A 6,518-nucleotide genomic window follows, 5' to 3' on the forward strand; every position below is an offset into this window, starting at 1 on the left:
ATTGTGTGACAGGGCCCTTGACCAGGCCCAGAAACAGTATCCCAGACCAAAGCATTTATTAACAATATCGACTTGCTTTGAGCGATGTTTTCTCAGCTAAGCTATTTTCCTTAAAGAAAATACCTAAATCTCTAACGTTTCGCAGTCGTCTCAGTTGGCCTTTTCAAGTTACCTGCGATGTGTTTTTCGCAGAGACCCGATTCCCGCGCTTTCGCTGGTTAAGTAGTACATTTATTTAGCGTGATTCGGTTACTCTTTTTTTTTTCTCTCCCGATAGCGCTCCGATACCTTCCTTTAACCTTGTCGTCCGCTACACAGCTCACACCTATTTACCTTTTCCAGCCAGAGTTGTTTGTATTCGTTAATTGGTTGGACGTTATTGTAAGAACATATACAAGCTGGTTGCTGTTGAAGCTATTATGGTCGTATTTGGGGTTGACATTTACTACCTGGTACCGCGTATGGGCGATGTTGGTTACTCTCCCATTTTTCTCTGCTGCTTCTTCTGGACTGTATTTCATGCACGACCGGGCAAATAAATCTATTACAAAGAATGACAGAGGAAAACTTTATGTTGGCTAATGCTAAACGAATGGGAGTGATACGTTCATATCGAACTGGTAAAGTTTTACTGTTAACGTTAGTGAAAATTTTTTATTCTAACATGTACAATTTATCTAACGAAAAGACGTGGTAAGGATAATTGAATCGATGGTTTTAAAGAATTTTTAATTAGTAAAATAGTCATCCATTCGATTACTGTGATAAAAACAGACGAATTTGTAATGGCAAGTGCGTTTTAATTTGGCTGTGTCTGAGTTACAGCGCTTTTATATCTGTTTATATATATGTTAAATCTGCTTTTTTTAAAAAAAAAGGTTCTGTTTAACCAGAAGTATGTCAACCTTACATGGAACATCAAGAAACCTTCTACAACATTTCATGGTAGAGTAATATAAAATACGTTTCGCGTACTCTACTAGTTTCAGGTTTTTTTTTATTCCACATTGTTTTATTCAAGAAATCTTTGACAAATACGCTATAATTACTGCCACACTGTAATAAGGATACTATTCCATGGCATAATAAACAGTCACCTATCGAGCACAATTTTAGTATAGTTATCTGGATTCACTGTTCGAATGGGTTTGAAATTTAGCGTCCTGCTTCAGATGCCTCAGTACACATTGCCCTATACATCAGTTATATTAGTTGCCCTTTGCCTCCGTGTGTCCTCGAAGACGTCGCCACTAGTACCCAACACATAATGTCCTCCATTCATATTACGCAATCTTTCAAATGAAGTCCTGCGAATGTGTCTAGTAACATCGGTGGGAATGGAAGTGTAGCTCTTTTGATATGCCTGCTCGAAAACCGGTGAAGCCTAGAGATTTGCTTTGCCTCAGCTGCATGACTGGCTGTTTATAATATGTTTTTTTCTGCTCTTACTATCGTCACATCATTATAACGGGAAGTGACATGGTGGCAAATGTGAGGATAAGGCACGTTTTTCATCAGAATAGATCAACGGACACCGAATGGACAGGCAGTACAGCATGTAGATGGAAAGAATGCTTTCGTTTACCGCCCATCTGGCATTCGACGTTCAATGGTACCGGAAGGGCATTGCGGGACATATGCCTTACAGGACATAACGAAAGATAGAGGCGTAACAGAATAGTTTGTTCCCGAACGATACTCGGCCCAAAGTGAATACTGCGAATAGAGCATACACTAGGCAAAGGAAGCACGAAAAGGTGCATGATCGTAATGACAGCATAGCTATCATTATGTCCATTGTTTATAAACTGTTCTGTTGCTTAAACCTAAACATCACAGAAGTACGTAGACCGAAATAGATGCAAGCACTCGGATGTAGGGGAAAATCGAGGATGTACTAGCAATTCGAATCAAAGGTTCGTAGATAACGTAACGATATCGCATAAAACTGTTATGTGCATAGTTAGTGAAGCGAGGTAATTACCTTTTTAACAGCTCCATGGCCACACAGCTTGGGTATAAGTAGCGTGATTTCATATTTGTTCCCCTATTACTTATCATGCATTCTTTGTGCAAGCTTCTGAAGCTTTCATAAGTTTGCCTCTATTCAGATCCAGTCTTGATTCTCGGGCTACGATTTAACGCAAATTTTCATAGCTACGACGCCTCTATTATTTCGCACAGATTTGAAAAGCCCCATATGATATGTGAGATTCAGCAAAGCCATAGAGCACATATTCTGAGCAGATTGTCATTAAATTTATTCACTCATAACATAAATTTGTATCTCACTTGGCATACTCGTCTTCTCGTGTGTAAAAGAACCGATCTATGCTTACGATGAAAAGCTATTTATGGCGCTAATGGCTCTGGAAAGCTAGGACTCGTAACGTCATCACCTCTGAGATCAGGTCGACCACATTCATAATTAGCTTATTGGCGCTCTTTTCACATTTTCTTCTCGATTTTCCCGTTTCCTTTTCGTCGGAGACGCAAAGCAATAGCGTTGCCGACCGGCTATTGAACCACACCAAATCCTTTAAGCTCTCATAGGAAGGCCCCTCCCTCATCCTCTATGGTTCTTTCTTCCCCGGGGGCATCGATGACGAGTGAAACCATGTCTGCCAAAGAGGAAACAACAACAACAAAAAAGATCATGGCGGTGACAATAATAATCACTGTTGCGGTAGTAAAACCAGCGAATGCGGTGACAGCAGGGGTAGCAAAACGCAGCGCTACTGGCAGAGGGTCCTCATCTCGATTAATTCTGCCGCCGAATGAAGTGAGATGTTCTACGACGTAGAAAATGAATAGACTGCTTTCCTGTTCTTCAATGACTCTTGTGACAACTGTTAGTCCTCCCTATTAAAAAAATCGTAGACATTGACAGCTGCATTGATATAGCAATAATAATAGTAGTTTCGGCTGTGTTTAGCGGATATTTTAATGACATTGACGGAAATGCGCTCTTGGAAAGAAGCTTTGGCTTCTGCTGGTTCTTTGTCAATTTGGTGCAGTGTTGGATGATAATGGCGCGACGTATCGCATATAGAAGGTATTTTTTTTGTCACGTTATACGTCACGGGAGCTTTGGATCATAATGAATTACGATGCTGGTATCTCATAATTTGAATTGTTAATGCTTAGAAATTAATATTATGACGATAAAGCGTGTACTGGGTCACACTGGGGTTCGACTCTCGACTACGGTCGACTCTCTGATTATAACGAAGAACGTATAATCAGAGAACCGGTTGTAAATGTTGGTACAGGCAGGTGTTTAGTCCACGTAATGCAGTGTCGTAAGCGTAAGCTCGGAATGAAATTCTTCATAGACACTTAATGGATTCATACCGATCATAAATAATCCAGGATCCCGTTCGCTCTTAATATAAAATACAGCATCAATAAGCCTATCCCGGATGCGTCCTATTGTTGTACCCGCGTACGTTGTTTTGCTTTTTAAATGAACAAATTCTGTCTCACTAATCGCTTAGCTAGACACGTTCCTTGGGTGCCTTCATAATGAAGCCATCTGACCTGCGTAGCCAAACAAGGAATTACGTGACACAGAGCCACGTCTCTCAGGACGGAGCAAAACTGACCAGGCTCGCCGACTACTCTTTCATCTGACAGTCAACTATTCACAGCTTTGCATTGTATCGCTCATGTAGGCTAGTTTTCTTCTGAATCATTCAAGAGCTAAAAGATTCAAGGCTTCGGTTCATAACGGGCCTTACGGTTCATTGACTTTGTCTATAATACTCCTTTTTGTTAAATTCGGGTTTTTGTGCAAGATAAAAGCTGGTGACGCCACTAGCTCAATGGTATAATGGATGAGTAATTATTAATTGACTGTACTTCCCAGCCTTACTTCATTTCTACATTATCTAGATAAGTGCATTACACTAAGGACATAGTCATATTTATGCTTAAGCTAAATACAGTCAGTATAGAAATGAATGGTTAGTTTATCGCGTATAATGTGTTGACTATGTCTAAATTATGTTAGAAGGATCGGAATCAATCAACTTTTGTTCCTTTCTGGTATTTTGGCAGTACACTGTTGTTTGGTTCAGCCTGCCCTCTGGGCAAAGCCCATTAAGCGAATAAGCCTTATTAGCAATTCTCGTCATCACTACGGACAGCAGGGGATCTCGGTCCAGTCGACTGCGATAAGGGATTAAGAAAACCATTGTGCGGCCGTCTGGAACATGGATTACTTCACATGCACGCCCAATACGCAAAGCTTTCTAAAGTTGTTCATTCTTTTTGGAGTACGCAGCTCGAACGGGGTTTCGAATGGGACAAATAAGTTTTCTGCTTGGAGTCCAGAAGTAAATGAGGCGCACATAAGTTGTTGTTTAAAGTCTAAAACTTGATTCGTGGATAGGACCGTCATCAGGCCAGGCAGTGAACAGAGACGCGTCTGCTTGCAGATGCGTTGAGCTTTGCTCGTTTTGGACCTACAACGACACCTGAAAATAACAGGTTTTAGGTGATTTCTGCTGATGTGCGCCTTATGCCGTCTGCTTCTTAAGTGGGGAAATGGCAAGAGCTGCGGAGCGAGTTGAGCAGTATTTTCGTTATTATTATCTAGATCTACATTTCACGGCCATTAATATACGAGGTGAACGCAATGCTATGTTAAATTAAACTTACATTTTTCTCTAACTGCGAATTTATGTTTACAATACAATCATAAGCTGGGAAGCCTCTTAGAACTTGCACGGGCACCAGAAAAAAGTCTAGAATGATTTGTCCAAGCTCTAACGTTAAAGTTATTCAACGGTCCTGCATCTACAGAGCCGAGCACAATTTGAGATCCAAATACCAAAACAATTGATTATTTTATTTTTGAACACGAAGATTATTTCTTAAGCACATGACAACTATTTCAATAAAAGGGATCTCAAACTTCTTTCTAGGTCCTTTTTCTTCTAACAGAGATCTTCCCGTAAATAAGAAACCTATTTGTGTATTCACAGTCATGCAAGTAGCAAGAGCGTGTGATTGTTCTTTAAGCACCGATTGTTGCAGTCAATGCTTATCGTCGTTCACTTGCCTATGCTGTTAGTTACTTATTATTAGTTAGTAACTTATGCCCGAATGCAGTATTGTATCTTGTAATCGATTTGACTTTGCATACACGTTAAGACGCGCCGCCATTCCTAGGGCAGAGACGATTTAGGTCCTGGAACATCTTTCATTAGATTTCTACTAAAAGCTGTTGGAACGTCAAATTTCAGTACGTAATCGTCAGTTTCGTTGTCTCGATTTGTAAAACATTAGATACAGTTGAACAGGGCATTTCTTATGTTAAATCGTGTACCATGAATGCACTCATATTATTGAGGAAGAGCAATCGAGGGAACCCTTTACGTCGAGAAAGAGTATACTGACCATGTGCGCTACAGCACTAACAAGTGATCTTATCGGAAGAAAGTTACTGAGCTCTGTGTTTTTTGCCACTCACTCGGTCTCCATTAACTCGATGACTTCTGGCAGATATCAGGATGCAATCTTTGTGTTGATATAACACAATGACTTTATTTAATACCGCGACGTTGTTGGTTGTGTGATCATCGCAAAGCGTCCCTCTCATGCATTTGTTCAAAAAATAATGGGTTATGGGTTTACACGTTAAACAAAGAAAAAACAAAGGAAAAAGTACTCTCTAAATAAAGCAGCTTGGTAGATTAATATTTAGGGATTAAAAAATGGCATTATAAACGTCCTATGATGCCGCAATGATAACGTGAAGTGCCTAGTATTAACATAGAGACGATCCAGGCTCGAATCTGGGTGTAGAGACCCTCCGATACTTTAGTAAAATATTGAGCAATACGAAAAGCGATAAATATGTTATAATAAGCCCGTTCTCTCTTCGATCCTTTTAGATTGTTGGGTACCCTATTCTAACAAGTGTTTCGCTATGGCAATATTAAAAAATTTGTAAAAAAAACATCTAACAGTAACTGCCAGAAAACATTATTTTTAATAAGCAGAACAAAACGACTTTATCTAAAAAAGTTTATTAGCTGTCTTGCTAATGTATTGTTATGCCGTCGGAGTAAATTGTTAAAAGGACTCAAATATGTTTTTAGTTTTACGTCCGGTACCGCCGTTAGGTATCGCCTTAGACGGCCACAGAACGAAGTGTGTTCATATCCGCCTTAAAACCCTAATTATTCTATGTGTTTAGTGGGTAAACGTATGTTCTATCACGGAGGCCATTGTAGAGGCCTACACGTATCCAACAAGCCTCGATGCACTTTACATTAAATTTTCATTATGTCGTAAGGTAATGGGAAAACTGTTTCAAACACAGCAAATAATTTAATCAGTAGTACCTATAAAGTTAAAAAAAATACAATTGAAGTACTACCTCGGCTGATTTTCATTTTTCCACTTCCTACAGAGTTACATACAGCAGTCTGACTGCCTATTTTCATTGTCCTTCCTTTATATACACTTCATTTTTTCATTTGTCAAGTTTAGTTATGATATAGTATATA

General features: G+C 39.5%; 1 long non-coding RNA gene across 1 annotated transcript in view; it reads right to left on the reverse strand.

Annotated features, from left to right (window-relative positions):
• Window positions 1-816: 816 nt before the first annotated feature.
• The window catches only part of LOC111270112 (uncharacterized), a 39,738-nt gene continuing 34,036 nt past the window's right edge, over window positions 817-6,518 (reverse strand). The window contains exon 6 of the long non-coding RNA XR_002686139.2: window positions 817-2,621. This is a non-coding gene — a long non-coding RNA (uncharacterized LOC111270112). The remainder of the gene's footprint in view (window positions 2,622-6,518) is intronic.

This window comes from Varroa jacobsoni, unplaced genomic scaffold, assembly GCF_002532875.2.
Source record: "Varroa jacobsoni isolate VJ856 unplaced genomic scaffold, vjacob_1.0 scaffold_1445, whole genome shotgun sequence".
Taxonomy (NCBI): domain Eukaryota; kingdom Metazoa; phylum Arthropoda; class Arachnida; order Mesostigmata; family Varroidae; genus Varroa; species Varroa jacobsoni.